Here is a 16,892-nt window from a genome sequence, read left to right on the forward strand (position 1 = left end):
TGTTGTCATTTGTGCCAATGGACATGGTCAGCTCTCTATCGCTCTGATTACTGCAGTGTGACTGTCAAATAGAAAGTGAAATATCCTTGAGTAGCCTTTCATTTGTTTCCCTGTTTAGAACCACAAATTCCAAAGCTACTGTGAATAGCTTAGAGGTGCTCTTCTCTCTGTGCATGAGGAAAAGCTCTGAAATTAAACTCACCCCACATACCAACATTTTATTGAATGCAGTTAACTGAGTAAAGAGTAAGAAAAAAGCATGGAGGCGAGGCACATACTTTTTCAATAAATTGATATCTAAATTGCAGTAATGTCAGTCTACAAAATTTCCCATAAAACATTTATTATTCTTTTATATTTATATTACATGGCTAATTGGAGATAGTTGTGCATTCCTTATTTACACTGCTTAAAGTATTGGCCCAGAAATAACATTAGATCTATCTTATGGCAAAATGACATAATATGATCCAATTTCTGAAGAACCATATGGCAATGGTACAGCCATCTGTTTATCTTGATAGTCCTTTCTTGGCAAGCTTTGCACCCATATGGGTTATTGGTGCCCTCATCTGTGTATATCATGAAGAGAGTTAAAATCAAAATCCATAATTTTCCATGGTATTACTTTTAACAATTACAATGAACATAAAGATCACACTATCCTCCCGTTTATCTTTATCCATTTCTGTTTTGTGCATACTTGCCTTCTTCTGTTAGATGCAGGAACAATCTGATTGTCAGAATTTGTGAAAGCTGTCAACGCAAGCTGTCAGGTTCGAGGCATCATAATCATCTCAAAGGACTGATAGCTTCTGCTTTGTGGATTTGAAACTTCATCACTAAAGAGATGAAATGATCTGTCCTTTTACATGCTGACAGGGTAGCAATTTTGTGTCAGTGTGCAAATTCTCACATTCAGGCAATAAGGCCACATACAATGTATGCAGAGTCCTTTTACGTTTTCTGTGACAGCTATTTCCAATAATGTCTAAAATACTTGACATGCGCTGTTTAGAATAATTGTTAGTAAGGGAGATTGTTGACTTTCAGCCTGATGTGTTACCAAACTTGAGTGAAATCATTTTTATATCCCATTGAGCAATCTACTCTTTTTAATTTCTTTTTAAGTGAAAGAATTGTTTTAAATTGGATGTAATCAGAGTAAAACCAGAACATTTTAAATAATGATATATGAACAAACATACGTGTTTCAGTTCATGTCAGAGTAGATGAGCTCTTTTTTTGTTGTTTTTTTCGGGGGTGCGGGGAAAAGGGAAAATTTCTTCATTTAAAATTAATGTACAGCTTTGTAGACACCAAATAGCAAAATTCAAAGATGTACTGGACAGAAAGTATTGTTTTGTGAGCTATTCTGAATTAGGTGCATAATTAATTGGTTTGCTTCTCTTATCTATGTGTTGACTAATGAAGTGCACTGAACTGTTGCATGCCACAGATTTGTAACTTAGCTTCTTTAGGAAATCCAATGGTTTTATTTAACAACATTATTGCTTTGTGTTTGCAAAATATTGTGTTGTGTACAATATATTTGTTACAATACATTTTTATGAAATTTAATTGGATTATCTCATTTTATCATAGTTTTTCTATCAGTCTTGTTTGTGTGCATTTTAATTGTTCTGGGCCTATTGCTGATGCCATTAAAATAAATAGCAAAAATATCACTGATTTTAAAGGATCCTTATCAGGCCCATTGTCTTGTTAAATTGTTGTGGTTTAATAACAAGCCACTGGTAAAGCACACATTCTGTCCATGTACCTCTTAGCTGAATTTGATCATAAGGCACATCATTAATTCTAGACTCAACACGTCCTCCTTTATTTTTACAAACCTGAGACTTTATTCTGCTCTTACTGAAGTCAGTGGCAAACCGTCAGTTGTCTTTGATAGGAGCAGAATTAAGCCCTATGTAAGCAAACACCTGTTAGCGGGAGGCATGTATCTAATATAGTACCATGTAAAATATTATATATAGTGGATGTAATTTAAAAGTTGTTCCATTTCCATGACAGTTTCTATCTCACTATTACCCTTTATACCATACACATTGCTGTAATGAACAGAAGCAGTAAAAACACTCCTCCCTTATTCTTTCCTCTGCCATTCCACTTTTGTGCACATGTGGCAGAACTATTGCCATTTTATGTAACCTCTCTTCAACCACAACTATGAATGCCACTGTCTCAGTGGGGACTGTACTCCTTCAACCTTGGTGCTTAAATCAAATTTGACCATAGACTAGATAAAAAGATTGTGTGTGTATATCACTTTGGTAGAGAAGGGAACAACATATCTACATGCATGGTAGACCAGAGTTGAGCCAGAAAGGGGTTGTGTTTGTTTAAATGATTGAGTCTTTAATTCCCTGGAGAAGGCATCCTGAATTTAATTTTCCACCCTCTCACTGTTGTGTTCAGCTCTCCATACCAGGCACTCCAATAGTTTCCTCCTCTTCCTGAGCCATGTGTTCTTTGTCTCATTTTGGTTTTGAATGGAGATCTGCCACTTCGGATATGTCAGCACTCAGGAGGGATGGTATTTGTGTTTGTACAATTAGGGTATGTCTACACTGCAATTAAAAACCCACAGCTGGCCAGTGCCAGCTGACTCAGGCTTGTGGGGGTTGGGCTAAGGGGCTGTTTAACTGCAGTGTAGACATTCAGGCTTTGGCTGTAGCTTGAGCTCTGGGACTCTTCCAACTCACAGGGTCCTAGAGCCTGGGCTGCAGCCCAAGTCCGAAGGTCTATACTGCTGTTAAACAGCTCTTTAGCCCAAGCCCTGTGAGCCCACATCAGCTGGCATGGGCTAGTTGCAGGAGTCTAATTGCAGTGTAGACATATGCTAAATGTACAAACACAAATGCCATCCTTCCTGAGTGTTGTATATTGGAAACTGTTAAGATGGTAAGCTATTACTCTAAAATGTTTGTGGATTGTCCTAGTCCTGCTTGCAGGCTAGTTGGCTCTGTAGGGAAGTGTGTGATTTAGGTCTAGTAGCAGTCTTCAGAGAGCCAGCCTACAGTAAAATAGGTGAGTTGTGCCTCTCTGTTTTAGGGGCAGCCTGCTTTATGTATCTGTTTTTGGTTCTTGTGTGTTATCATTCAGTATTGATGACACCAGCTTCTGTACCAGCAAGTGTACTTTTATGGTTTTTATCTAACTTCTCTGTTTGTATGACGTGAACATAGCTCGGCATTATGTTCAGCTTTTTGAGTCTTCTCTTGCTCCCTTTCAAGCTATTAACTGAAGACATTTACATTTGAAAAGCTGGATGTTTCTCCAAAGTGTCAAAGATTCTATTTCAGTAACATTTTGACCATATCCTTCTGGTCCCCGTTTAAAAAATGTCTCTCTCCCCAGTCACTTAGATTCAGTTTTAGAGTCTTTGCTGGTCCTAAACAGGCATCTTTAAATTGTATCCTCTCCTCTAACAATCCACTGTTGTTCCAGTAATACCCAAAGAACAGAAGGCCGGGTTGGGCAGGATGAACAAACAGAGCAAGTAATCGGATGAACTTACCCCATATGAGACATTGATCTAAAAATTTCAAAAGCACCTCAGTCTGACTTTAATGTGTGACTTAGAAGCCTAAGTCTCATTAAGTACCTAAGAAACAAGTTTAATTGACTTGCAGTGAGACTTAGGCTCCTAAATCACATTTGAAAGTCAGACTGAGGTGCTTTTGAAAATTTTACCCAGGGACAATATGACGCTTAATTACTGCCCCTCCTCCCAAAAAAACCCTCCCTGAATAGTTTTCACAGCTGCATCCTTTGCATTGGGGCCTCATAGCATCCCAAACACACCACTGTGAATAGTGAAGATGAGGGATGGTCAGACTGGCAGGTAATGCTGGGCACTTTGACTCTCAGTTAAATATTCTTACATAACTTCCGGCTTTTCCCATGAGTGCTCAGTATCATCCATCACCATTCAGATCTCAAGGGGCACTGACAAAGTAACTGTTTTAATGAAAATAGTTCAATGCCATCTTAAAATCATACTAATCAATGGCTTGTGAATACAGATAGCAATAATCAAATGAAATGGTCACAGTATACAGTTTGTTGCCTATAAGAGGACTGAATGACAGCCCTAATACAGGCTTTAATGTTTAATAGGAGGGGGAGGGATAGCTCAGAGGTGCCTTTGAGCATTGACCTGCTAAACTTAGGGTTAGACATTCAATCCTTGAGGGAGCCATTTAGGGAACTGGGATAAAAAAATGTCTGGGGATTGGTCCTGCTTTGAGCAGGGGGTTGGACTAGATGATCTCCTGAGGTCCCTTCCAACCCTGATATTCTATGATTCTTTTCACTGGCAGTAAGCTGCATAAATCTACAGTTAATGAACTCATCAGTTGTATCCCTGACTTTACTAGGAAGTGCAAACTTACCTCTTGAGACACAATATTTAACATATGAATATGAATATCATTCATTCAGGGTATTGTCAGGAATAATTTCTTTAGTCAGAAGACCAGCATACACACCAGCTTTGCTTCTGGTCTCATTAAATTGCTCAACCTCATGGAGAGGATTCACAGTGAACTACTCCTGTACAATGGGGAGGGCTAGCATCATGCTAATGCACGGGTGGAGAGTACTGTGAAGCACCCCCTGGTATTCCATAGCACTGCTGTGAATGTTGACATTAACACTGATGGCAACACTAAATCTTTTTCAGGGTGTGGAGGCCAGGATTGTCACCACTTCCCTAAAAAGAAGAGTGCAAAAGTATAGTAATTTTTTCCCCTGTTAACACCCAAAGCACATGTTGCTGTAGTGGGGTAATGGCACTGCAAAACAGACTAAAGGAATATATATTCACAGACTTTAAAATCAGACTGCACTAATTGTCTTTGGGCAATAAGAGGTTGGGTGGGGAGGGTGTGTGTAATGTAGTGTGGTTAGATACAGTAGTGGAGAATTGGAAAATATATGATATTTTAAAAAAAACAACAAAAAACAAATGCTCCTCAATATATCTGTCTGATATTGCCATGCCTGAATGCATAGTGAAAGTAAAAGGGATTGTTAAGGAAACCAGACAGGAAAGGTAAAACAATGGCCTAGATAAGGAGCACCCCCTCAAACACAATAGCCTGGTTTATAATCATGAAGACGACACAGCCCCCAGCCTAGCAGGAGGGATGTTTTGCAAAGGCTGAGAAGAAAGGAAGATCAAAAGATAGATCTGGTAAACAATATGCCCTGCAAAGAGGGAAGCAGCTGCAGGCTGACACAGAGAGACTGACTGTGAGTCAGGGTCTGCAGCAAGAAGGCTTTAACTTGGGCCCCAAGAGAACAGGGCACACCAAGGATAAGTCATGTCTTCCTAGCAGCTTGAGGATAATGCCAGCAGAGATAAGGCAGTATGCACGTAGGTCTCTGTTATTCTATACTTCTCTGAGTGCTGTATACCTTCTGGAAAAATAAATCATACTTTGTTCTGAAGAAGTTGCTCCTGTGTCACTGCATACCGTTACAGTCCACGAGCTCCCAAAGGAAAACTCTTGCAGGTGCCAAGCCCATTGGGCCTGCTTGATAACAGGGTTGGCAACCAGGCAAATAGGCAGAGACCTAGTCAGGGAGTGGATGGATCAATGGATGGGACCCTATTCCAAAGAAAAGTGGAGCCTGCCACTTGAAAGGGGTGCATTTGGGGGACTGGAAAAGGGTCTCAGAGGGGGCAGCCTGCCCAGGGACCATGACAACAGTTTCAGTTCTGATGGCCTGCTTAGTACATAGTAAAAAAATAAACAGTATTCAGCTTATAAAAAAAACCTAGTACCTGGTGTCTTAGGAAATGTCCTCATCACTCTAGGTTGGCATGGGTTTATTTTGTCTGAGTTACTTGCTTCACAGGAAGAAAAGTATTTTTAAAAATCACATAGCTGATAAGATTTCTATAGAGTCTTTGGGAATTCAAACTGTACCTTTTGAGAGATGCCTTGATTGCTTTAGTAGCCAAGCCATAGTTTAGCTGAAGAGCACCAACAGTGGATGGCTAATATGTTTCAGAGGATTCCTGTAGTGGGCAGAAGGAAATTTGATCCCCATCTACTATTTGCAGAAAGATAGGTTGTGTCAATTAGAATGGGAGAACAGCAAAAGTTATACATGCTATTTCTGAAGTCTGTATTAGCAAATGAATTGAAGTAATAAAATTAAGTGTGCCTATTGTATTGGTTTAAATGTAATAGCAAATTATTGGCCAGATTTAATAACATCTCTATCCAGATTTGGTGCTTTTGTTAATTTTTATGGCACAGACTGATCCTTCGTAAACAAGAGATTAACTTCAGTTCAGTTTCCTCCTCCTCCTCCTTGCATAAGTGCCCAAGAGAAAGGCTAGCAGTCTCTAATTTGGATATGGAGGATGGGGGAGCATACCATGGGGGGTTGGACTCCATGTTTAGGCATTGGACATCAACTTGGGAGTTTCCTGATCCCTCTCTTATCATGTTTAAAATATTTTGTTTGCTTGTTATAAATACTAACCATTGAGGAAATCTTGCTGTTTCCAAACAAGGCTATTTTTCCTGCGCAGTCATTCCATTGCTTACAGATGTGGTACTGCTAAAGTCTAATTAAAGCTGTGCAAACCTGGCCAGTTTTGGATAACATAAGTTTTAACTAACTTATTGTTGATTACAGTTTGCATGAATTTATCCTTATGTTCCAGATTTTTTTTATTCCTAAATTAATATGGTGAAGGGAAACTCACAATAAAATCTTGTGAATTATATCAAACTGTATGAGTTTTGTACACTTTTGTGAAGGCTGCCAGCATTAGCGTATGATCAAGAGGACCTTCCACGTGACCAGCTATCAATAGTTTTAAGGAACTAAGACATTAGGCATCGAGACACTCGTGCCTATCCTGAGAATGCAGAATGTTACACTCAGCTGATTTTGTTTCTATGAATTTGGCAGAGATATGCATGGTTTGGAGGCCTCTAAACACAAGACAATATGAGCCAAATCCTGCCAAACTTCCCATGGGGTTTCAGTTTGCACAGAATAAAAATCACCACACTTTAAAACCAAATTCTGATCACTCAGCTCAATGAAAAAGTCCCATGAACATCACAGGGACTACCAGCGTGAGTAAAATGAGCAATATTGGCCCCTTACTTTGTGCAATGTTTTTCACATGTGCTGTATCCAAGTTATCTTACAGAGTTAATAATGTACTTACTGCGCTAAAAAAAGATAATAGCAGAAAGAGAGAGAGAAATTAAGAGATCCAGAGTTTTATCACCTTAATTATTTAAGATCAAATAATTCTGCTTAAATGTGTTTTAATAATTAGTAATCAGCATCTTGGAGAGTACTTCTACTGTCAAACAGATAATGAAAGACACTTTACAACTGATTCTAAGTGTAACTTTAACTTGGTATTTGAATTCTGTGAAATTCTCAACTCTCACTTGAATTAAACAGCATATAGGTGACTATAAATCATTAGGGTATTAAGTAAAATGAAATGAAGACAAATTCCCAATAAACAACATGTTGACATCATTGTGACAGCTCGCAGGAATCTTCTGCTCAGCACTATTCAAAACAAAACAAAAAAAGGAAAAGTTAGAAATACAGAATTCTATAGAAACTACCTAAAGTAATGCTACTACCTCAGTGCTAGGCTCTCTCATGGACTACTATGTTAAATTCTGATCACCAGTCACTATTTCAAAAAAGGATATAACAGAAATAGATGGGTATCCCAAGATTGGCAAAGAAAATTATTAGAGGCACAAAAAGAATTGCATGGGAAGATTGGGGCTGTTAAGTGTGAAGAGGAGACAGCTAAGAGGGGACGTGTTCAAGTATACAGAATGGTCATAAAAAGGTAGATGGGGATTCCTATTTATTTTTCTTCAAAAATAGGGAATGTACAAATTGCCAGACAGCATCAGACCTGTGATCTCACTAGTCCAATGTCCTGTCTCTGATGTTGGTTAGTACCAAATGTTATAGAGCAGTGGTTCTCACCCTTTCCAGACTCCATAAAATAAAACAACTACTTACTTTCTAGTGGTGCATTCAATAGCTATGGGATGAGTCAGGATGACAGGTGCTCTAGAAATATAAGAGCTTATGCAATGGAAAAGTGTTAGTACTATCAACTGAGAAAATACACATAGACCTGGTTTTATGCAATATTTGGAAATGTTCAGTACTCAGAGTGACAAGAGTTTTGTCTAGCAGAAAAATGCTAAGATCTATGTAGTTAAACATGAGAGAAGATGAAAAGTCAGTAAGATGTATAATGAAGCATGAAAATAAAACAATTAGCTGGCCAGGTTTTGGTTTCATTGAAAATTAAAAATAGAAAGAGAGTCAAGTAGTCAAATAATGTGATTTCTTTGTTTTTTTCTGTTTAATATTAAATATAAAAAAGTAGTGAGTATTAAGAGACAACTGAAAAGGTGTTAGAGGCCAAAGAGCAAATAAGTATGTAAACTAACCTTCCCTTTTGATACCTAACTAATTCCTCCAGGCCAGTATTGAGATATATTGGGGGGGGGGGGGCGACAGCCAGCCTGTGGCAACAGGCTGTGGCAATGTTAGATAGACTTCATTCTCTAGAATTGGCTATGCAACAACTTTCAGAAGTATTAACTTTCCTTTAAAAATTGAACATAATAAGAAAAAAAGGCAAACAGAATTCACTTGCAACTGCAAAATATGGGTCGGTGAATTGAGAAGAAAGAACAAAGTAAACATTCAGATTAGCATGTAGAAAGGCCCAATAATAACATAACAACACAGAAACAGCCAGGGTCTAGCTATTTCACATCATTTTATTTGACTACTTGTTACCCCCTACCACCAACTTCCAATCCAAGAGCACTGAAACCTTTTGTGAGTTATTCTCCTGAATTCAGGCCACATTTTCTGGCAGTAAGACAGTTTCTCATTATTAATTACAGCACTTCCCCAGCTATCTCCTGGTGAGTGGTGTCCAATTCTTGACTTGTCCTTCTGCTAGGAGACAGTGTCATCGTTACAGCACCTTGTTTAGGATGCTGTAGTTAAGATTCTGTCAATACTTTCCTTAACTCATAGTTTCAGGGGTTTCTAAGCTTATGGCAAGTATTCTGTGTGCAACTGAACAGGACATGACAGAGCCTGGGGCCAAAGTCTGTACAGCACATTAAGACCTACGGGTGAGAGAGATAATATATAAATTAAAAATCCCTAATGAGTGATATGGACGTTGATGATGGCAGACGTGTCCAGCACAGCATCTTAACCATTTGGCCTTTGAATATCCACATGTATTATTGTATCACCTTAAATGTCTTTTATTTGTAAAACATCTAATAATGAAAAGCTGTGACTGCTGTGAGATAATATGTAAAGAAGTGATTATTTGCTAGTTCTTTCTGGTACTCCAACATATAATATGCCACACAGAACTGAGAAAATCACTGTTATAACCATTTTATCCTTGATGTCTGTTTTGACTACACTAACATAGCTGTTGTCTGAGAAAGATGACTCATCCTTACAGCAATGACTATTTGTTGCTACATAAGTCACATAATGCAGGAATTATTATGGTGTTTGGTCAGAGATACTGTATGGTCCAGTTCTTCTCTCCCCTGGACAACTAAACACCATACAAAAAAAGTAACAAAATTAAAACAAATCCAGCAGCCTATCACTATTAAGCCCCGCTGAAAATTAATAGGTGGAATGCAGAAGCTCAGAAATTTTCTGTCAGCCTAAAACTCCCAGTCAATAGATTTGGGGTATTTCTTACCGAAGGGAGAGTTTGAATTCCAAAGGCATTGACACCTCACTGAAAATGCCCCACTGTAGCTCCCTGTCAATTTCATGTGGTGGGTTCCAGCTTAATGATCTCTACAGATCTAACAAGCCACCTCCCCCCCTCAAGACTTGAGCATGTCATCTACATCAGAAATGCACCATTAATTAGAGAGACATATATAATCCCTGCCACATTTTGTGGTTGTTTTTCCCAACCAACCAGTGTTACTTCTGTCTTTCTGAATTGAGCCTTGGATACCTAGCTCTTATCCACACTCCAATTTCTCTATCTCAACAAGAAGCCAAAGCACTCAGCAGCACCTACTGGGCCAGACAAAAGAGAGACATAGGTCTGGATGTTATCACCATAATGAAGATACTTGGCCCCCTTCATTCCCTCAGAACTCTGGGTAGCTCTAAATTGTTTTCTGGAAGCAAACCTAAAATGACTCTCCTACAGTGGAAATTCTGGAAATATCACTGAAATTTCACATTACTGAATGGTTTCTACACACATTAATCATGTATTTCTTGGCATGTTTCAAATACAGTGCCCACAAGGTAATATAAATGTATTTATTTCTTCAGGTGCGAGAGAAAACTTTTCTAGCTACTTACAAGGAATTATTTGGTTAATAGTAGCCAGTAAAATGTGTGGTTTAATGTTGCAGTGTGAAATTTGCAATTTTGCTTCATGAAAATGGCACATTTTTCAGTGGGGGGAAAACACAGCCTCACTATGGTAGACAGTAAAGATAACCGCATAATTTCATAGCTATTGTTTGACTTTTCAGCATGTAGGAGAGAATTTTAGATTTTTAATAGTGTTTGTAGACATTCAGTTGATTTGAGGAGATGGCTATTAATGGTTGTACTATACAGCTCTACAGGAGGTGATGAAAAAAAGCTCCCGGAGGTAGATTCAGGGGGAGGCTGGTATTCCTGTAGCCTAGAGATCTGGTGATTGGGAACATTAGTTGATACTCATAAGTGTATCTGCATTCTTAAGGGAGCCTGACATTTGGCAATTTTTATTACAGCAGCTCACTCTGTAAGTAGAAAGTGACTGAGTAACAGATGTTCTTATTTAGAAAGGATGTTATGGAAAGAGCAAAGCACTAAATATGCTCTAGCCTGAAAACTTCTCATTTAATCATAGAAAAGTCTTTAAAAAAAAAAAATAATGGAGATATCCCATCTCCTAGAACTGGAAGGGACCTTGAAAGGTCATCGAGTCCAGCCCCCTGCCTTCACTAGCAGGACCAAGTACTGATTTTGCCCCAGATTCCCAAGTGGCCTCCTCAAGGATTGAACTCACAACCCTGGGTTTAGCAGGCCAATGCTCAAACCACTGAGCTATCCCTCCCCCCAGTCTTAGACTGAAGAATCTCTGATAATAAAAATAATGTGAAATTACATATTTTAAGGTGTCACTTGATGAAATAATTTAATTTGATCTGAAGTTCTATAATGTATTTCTAGCCAGGGCCGGCGCAACCCATTAGGCGACCTAGGCAGTCGCCTAGGGCACTAACATTTGGGGGGCGGTGACCGCAGCATCTGGATCTTCGGCCGCCCCGGTTGTCATTGGTATTTCAGGGAGGGGAGAGGGGGAGACCTTCCACTGCCTCTGTCGGGGGCGGCATTTCGGGGGCGGGACCTTCCACCACCTAGGGCGGCAAAAAAGCTGGCAGCGCTCGCTCCTGTTCCTAGCTGATATGAAAATAAGATGCTAGTTTGTTACTTCATAGTGAATGGTTTAATGGACCAGTCTGCTCTAATAATCCAATGTGAAAGTTTGTTTCTAACAATACAGGGACAATGGAAGTGTATAGCAAATCCTGGGTACCTCTGAACCATGACTAGATTATTTTTGTGCCTCCCAGGCCACATTCTACTGAAGTAAAGAGGAATAGTTAACAATCTTCCATCATGCGCAATAACACCAATTTTAGAAGACAGTTTGTTATAATGCAAGTCTGTGGATCTGTTTCTGTTCCCATTCAAGTAAATATTTAAACTCCCATTAACTTAAATAGAAGATGAATTGTGCCCATTATGAAACAGTGCAGAGGAGCTTTAAAGGACTAATATGTAGTGAAACCGCACCATCCCCCTCCTAGTACAAACTCACATCCCTGATCTAATCCCCTACTTAATCACAACTCAAGTAGTGCAAAACACAGTGGGCTGCTTAACAGAGGTTCATGTGAAAAATTTCCTTTGATTTCAATTCACATGGCCTCACACCCCCAGATACGTGCTTTGGCACATAGCAAAACTCAGTCAAAATCACTGTCCCTTACCTTGTTTTTCAGAGAAGAGATGAATCATTCCATTTATTTATTCTACAAATAAATAAATAATAAAGGCACCAAGAGCTAGTCAATAATTAAGAACAGTGTGAGAAGTGACCAGTACCAGTGGAGCACAAAGTGCATTTGTTATCAGTGGACACAATACTATATGACAGTGTCTAACTGATTCCATAAGCTTTGTCAGGGACATGACTAGAAGTTTACCAAATAAACAGTTTCAGGGTCGACTGAAGAAAATCAGTGATTGGCTGAAATTATTTTCTTTCCCCAATTGAAAATGATTGTCCAGCCTAAATTGTAAGCAGAATTATTTTGAACCAGATTCACTAAGTGGGTTCCACTGTGTGTGTGGTAGCCCCCACCACTATAAACAAACTAATTGCAGCATTCCTTCCTGACCAAACAGAAGAATCTTCTGCCTTATTTCTTCAAAGCTAGCTTGACGGTGCCTACCTAGTTACATATCACAAACATATCTATACTCATTCTTATTTCCAGTACCCTCTTATACAGAGGGCAGAGCATATATACCAAGGATTCAGATCATGTGATAATCTGCTGTAAAATTTAGAGTTTACTAGACAAAATACTGCTTGGCAAGTCTTTAGTTTTATAATATGCGCTGCATTTTTTCAAGAGGGGTCTCACTTTGACCTCTATTTCTAAACCTGCAATCCATTCTGTAAAACCATAATTACAATTAACTGAGGACCCAGATTATGAAAAGAATTTAAGTACCTGATTTTTCGGTGCAATCAGGTTGATGTTTACATGGTATAGTTTGTGCCAGTTACTGATCACAGTCACAAAACTATGGGTTGAAAGTTGAGGCCATTTTTTTTTAAATGTGGTCTAATGTGCTTAGTTACATTCCTTCTAGAGAACATGGCAGAGAACATGGCAGGTTTATGAGTGAAGGACATAAAGTAAGGTAATTCTAATTGCTATTGGCTGAAAATTCTGATCAGTCACTTGTTGTGAAGAGGGTTTCCAAAAATACAAAACCTTTGCTTTTTGGAATATTGATTAGCAAATAATAAGTTGTACCAGTTAGGGAAAACTATTTTTCATGAAATATAATCTACGTACCAGCTCTATTATCAAAGCACTTTCCATCTCTCTCCACAATCCTCTTTCCCCATCTCCCCCACACACAAATGCATATTCTGTGCAGTGGTAATGCTTCTAAAAGCCCATAGGTTGTCCATAATAAGCAACTTCTTTCCATTATATCCAGAGAAAAATAGGTTCAATGTAAAGTGTTTTGCTAAATCTGTTTTTGTCTGCTCTGATTGTCTGTGATAACAGCATACTGTGAATGGAGTGCACATAATGGACTTTAGGAGGGATAGCAAGCTGCTTTGTACCTATAATTTAGCTCATTAAAAATGTATGGTTCATATATTGCTTCTATCTAAAAGCATTTGAGACCTTTGATGTTTCTAAATTGGAAGGAGCATAAATATTATTAAAATTAGCCAAGGATACTTGCAATTGTCAACTGATAGATGTTTTGTTTGTCAGAATATTGTTCCCTTTCAATTTGAATGGCTTTCTGAATTTGAGGTTATAAAAGTTATTATTGTTAGGGGAAAGTAAATGCATTCTGTTAAGGGGGAGAAACAGTTCCAGAAACTGGAAGTTCTCAAAATGTATTAGTTAAAACTTGTGAAACATCTCTCCTTTCAGTTTCCCTAGCCCTAATTCTATCTGTTCTATAGATATACTTACATGCAAACCTTTTATTAGGACAGTATTAAGGAGACCAGGAAACACATTTCAAATGGATATACATTAGCCATAAATAAATTCAGGCTAGAAATTTGAAGGAGGTTTCTAATCAACAGAGGAGTGAGGTTCTGGAACAGAATTCCAATAGGAATAGTGGGGACAAACAGCCTAACAAGTTTTAATGGATCTTGATCCATTTATGAATGGGAATATATGTCAGGGTTGCCTGTGTTAGCAGGGCACTGGAATCGATGACCCAAGAGGTCCCTTCTGGTCTTGTGTTATATGATGGTGGTGTTACTTGGTGACTTCTCCCCCACCCCCCGATTTTGTGTAGTAGCTATACTATTTGTGTCCATTTCTGGGCTGTAGAACTTAAGGTTTATTAGTATTGAATCTCCTCTCATTGTCTACCGCTTCCATAGCTCTGATCTCCACAATTCACTTTGGAGTGTGGTTTGGTCTTCTCATTGTGTTCTGAAATATACACATACACACATTCCTGTATTAATAGAAATAGTCAGATAGGCCAGATTTTCAAAAGTATTCAGAAGCCACAAATGGGACCAGATTTTCTAAATAGCTCCCATTGAGAACGTTCTGTGCACTGAATGAGGCTGATGTAAAAAAATAAAATAAAAAGTATGTAATCATGTAATTAAAACTGTACTACAATTCATATGAATAGGGGGTAAAGTTAAGGTTGTACAGGAATCCTTAACCATGGAATTTATTAACTTTGGAGTCCTTGACATTGCAAGCTTAACAAATTTTATGTATTTTTGTGTGTGTGTAATAGATAGCTAGTCAGCATATTGAGAATACTGCAGCTTATGCCTCCTTATTAACCCTGCTAACAGACTCACACATTATGTATTTATGTTGTGATACTACCTATGGACTCTAGTCCCAGCCCAGGACCCCATTGTGCAAGGCACTGTTAAAAAAACAAAACAAAAATGACAGTTCCTGGCCTGAGAAGGTAAATTTAAGACAAGACATATTAGGATGGTACAACAAACAGAAGGAGCACAAAGAAACAATGAGACAATACTGGTGACTGTGAAAAGCAGTGATTACAGTACACCAGCTGCCTAAGCACTGTCAAGTTTAAATAATAGCAGGGACAGGAAGGGGGTTTGAAAGAGCCTTTGAAATGAAAGGACGACCCAAACTACACTGGGAATCTCTCCAAGAGATAAGAATTAAACTGCTCTAATACTGCTGTAGCCCTGCCATCCCTCCCTCTCTCCTCTCAATGTAACTGGCTAAGCAGCCAGGGGAACCATGACACATCATTATAAAGGGTGTAGCAGAGTGTCTCTGGCTATGATGTCATGGTATTCCTGAATGCATTGTATCTATGGGTACATCTACACTACAGCGGGGAGTCGATTTAAGATACGCAAATTCAGCTACGTGAATAGCGTAGCTGAATTCGACGTATTACAGCCGACTTACCCCGTTGTGAGGACGGCGGCAAAATCGACTTCTGCCGCTTTTTGTCGGCGGCGCTTACTACCACCTCCGCTGGTGGAGTTAGAGCGCCGATTCGGGGATCGATTGTCGCGTCCCGATGGGACGCGATAAATCGATCCCCAAGAGGTCGATTTCTACCCGCCGATTCAGGCGGGTAGTATAGACCAGGCCTATGACACCCACAGCGCTTTGGGAGTTCCCATTGAGTCAATGTCCTCACTTCTGGACTTTGGCTCATCCTACCCTCCCCACCATTTAGCCCTTAATATTTGGAAAGCATTCTGTGGTCTCTGGATGAAACTGTAGAAGTTCAGGTTAATTATTATTATTACAGTATTTTTCACTGCTAAACAGACTAAACCTTTATGCACAGGAGATTGTATATTTCTGCAGGTCACTAAAAGCAGACCATATTTACTGGTGATGTTACATATTGGCAAATAGACTGTGATTTGTTAGACACACATCTTGTAATATTCCTATGTTAGTTCCGTTAACTCTATAATTATTGAAAAATCAATAGGATATTGGAAAAAATATTGTTGAAAAGTCCTTAGTCAGTCAGGCTGTTGGTACTCTATAATAAATGAGCCCAACTGGCAGTTTTAAACCTTACATTTCAGAAGCATAAGTGTATATCAATTAGAAGACTAAAGCTGCTGAACAAGGCAATGTGCTAGTAGATTCATGCTCCAGATGATGCTCTGCTTAATAAACACTTAATCAAGAAGTCAACAAGCATAGACTTTAGGCCACAAATTGTGTTGTAGTGTAATGGAATTTTTAAAAAGGACGGGTTTATACATTCTTCATAAGGCCCTATTCCTGCAGCCCCTTGCACATGCATGTACATTTACTCAAGTAAACAATGCTACTGTGAAAGTTCACATGGATGAAATTACTTGTGTGTAAATGCTTGCACAAACTGAGCCTTAGCATATGTCTACACTGCAATCATTTGAATTGTTTTAATCTCACTAGCTCAGATATAGGAACTGTTAAACCTCAGGAGCACTGGCTTCACCTGTAGAAACCCACCTGGGACCCTGGGTAATTAATTGGGTAGCTAGAGTTCTCTGAATGCTGTGCTCCTGTGCCTTCACAGCTCTAGTAACTAATCTAGCTAGATTAAAGCTAGTTTATCTACATAGGCTACAATCATGTCCCATAATTGTGGTATAGGCATATGCTAAATCACAAGGGAAGCAAACTCTGTGATCTTCACCATAAGAAACCCCACACCTAACTTGGTGTAACTAAGGTAAAAGGCTCAAGTATGCTAAGGTATAAGGCTCAAGTGTGGAAGAACATGACAGTGAAAGTCAAGATTAATTTTACTTTGGCAGAACTATGTTCATGAAATTTGCAAACCTTTGCAATTTGCCTAAATCCTAGGAAGTGGCATTAGTCCTTCCTTTTGCTGTGCACTAAATTTGCTCTCATGTTTAAAAACAAAATCTGAGAGGAAGATAAGTGAGAAGTGTCAAATTGCCAAACTTTTACCACCCATATATACACTTAAATTTTCCAAAAAAATTCAAGAAAAGGGAGACA

The sequence above is a fragment of the Trachemys scripta genome, chromosome 5, assembly GCF_013100865.1.
Source record: "Trachemys scripta elegans isolate TJP31775 chromosome 5, CAS_Tse_1.0, whole genome shotgun sequence".
Taxonomy (NCBI): Eukaryota; Metazoa; Chordata; order Testudines; family Emydidae; genus Trachemys; species Trachemys scripta.